This window comes from Gossypium raimondii, chromosome 11 (genome assembly GCF_025698545.1).
Source record: "Gossypium raimondii isolate GPD5lz chromosome 11, ASM2569854v1, whole genome shotgun sequence".
In the NCBI taxonomy this organism is placed as follows: Eukaryota; Viridiplantae; Streptophyta; class Magnoliopsida; order Malvales; family Malvaceae; genus Gossypium; species Gossypium raimondii.
The window spans coordinates 42,292,476-42,294,596 of NC_068575.1; positions in this window are offsets into that span (position 1 = coordinate 42,292,476).

Consider the following 2,121-nt stretch of genomic DNA (forward strand, 5'->3'; position numbering starts at 1 on the left):
GTCCGTACAAATTTTGTTAACCACTCGTTAATCATTTGGAAGAAGGCTTGTTTAGCCTCTCCCTCATGGCTACTCAAAATAGGTCTAGAATTAGATTGCACTGCCCCTTGAGTGGGAGTGGGTGCATTACGTTCCACGTCATTTGCTACGGCTCAATCAGGATCCATTTACTATACAAAAACACATTTTCAAATGTCAAGAATCATCATACTATCGCAATATAAGAATATGGCATGTATAGTTAGATTCACACGCGCTACATTAATCCTAGAATCAACTAAACTGTAGCTTTGATACCGATCAAATGTAACAGCCCTAACCTGTGTCCGTCGCCAGACTAGGGTTACGAGGCATTACAGTACAAGACACAGTTCAGTACGGTCATTTATCACCTTTCATGCATCAAAGAATAACGATTCATTTATAACATTATCAAAGTCGAATATCCAGAATTCACTTATACTAATTTTGATTACATGAATCATAAAGCCAATCCAAATCAGTTGTACTTTACTAATCATGAATCACAAATAGGCATACTTCAAATTCAATTCGATTACCAATTCTAAATTTTGAATCAAGCTAACATACATCAAAACTCAATTGAACATGTTTCATAATTCTCCAATTCAAACTAAAATTGTATACATCAAAAGCCATGCTCACATACTTAATAATTAAATTATATTCAAGCATATATCCTTACTTTTCATATATAGAAAATATATCAAGACATAATTTCATTAGCTAAATATCAAACGTTTCATTTCATTACTTTTGTATATTCACATAATGAAACCAATCGAACCAATATATACAACTAATGTCCATTCACATATACTACTTTAGCAATTTTACAATATAACCGAACATACTTTTGATGTCATTATAACATACGATTTTACCCTAAACACAAAAACCATTTCTATGTATATCTACCCAATCAATATTAGCCTAATTCATTAAATATTTCATAACCATACCAATTTCACATGTTATACATATTAATCTATATTTAATCTTCCACACGACATAATAGGTATGTGTATATAATACACATAAACAAGCATCTCCATTTAACACATTTAATTATGATTATTACCAATTTTAAACACTAGTGTCAAAAAATTCATACTAAAGTACCTATCATCATATACCAAATTATTTAACCTTATATATGGAACATTTTAAAACTCAAATATTAAACCTAAAATTTTGATCTTTCATTATGAATCTCAAACAAAGCATATCAACCAAAATAATCATATAACATATTTAATATTTACTTCCACCAATAGTACCTAACTAGCCAACCATTCAAGCATAATATATGTACATACTTTGCCATTATAACCGAATCAAAACAAACAATACACAGTCAAATATTTAATCATCATTTTACCTCATTATTGAGCCGAATTATAAAATCATCCACAAAGACATAACACACCATGTATCAAGCTTACTAAAGATGAGCTAATCATAACTTTTCATAACATTACTGAATCAAGACATATAACCAAAACACTATACTTACAAGCCATTAAACATACTAACAAAAATGATTTTATACCATGACTGAATATACACAACACTAGCATCGTGATCAAGCCATTTTCGCATGGCTATATGTATATACAATGATCAAAACCAAACATAATAAAACTAGTCTATACATGCCATATGTTCAAAGTTCTAAGCTTTCAAAATACCGAGATTGAGATCGATAGTGTGACTGACTTCCTTGACGATCCCCGAGCTCGTAATTAGCTTTCAAAGTTTACTAAACAATGAATGAACAACACACAGTAAGCTTAAATAGCTTAGTAAGTTGTAAGCAAATAGTTTTCAAAGGACACATACAAATTATACAAGTAGGCTGAATTTTACAAATCTCGTATACTCATATATAAGTAATTCATTCATCTTTTCATGCTATACATAATACTTAATTTTATTTTCAACTTCTTATAATTCAAACATACCTGAAATTGTTCAATTCCAACACACATTTGGTTTTTTCCATATAATTTCCTGATATACCATTCGGATTCAAAGAAAAGATGCTCAGATTTCTCAAAAGCTCGTACAACGCCAACGTCCCAGACGTGGGCTTACATG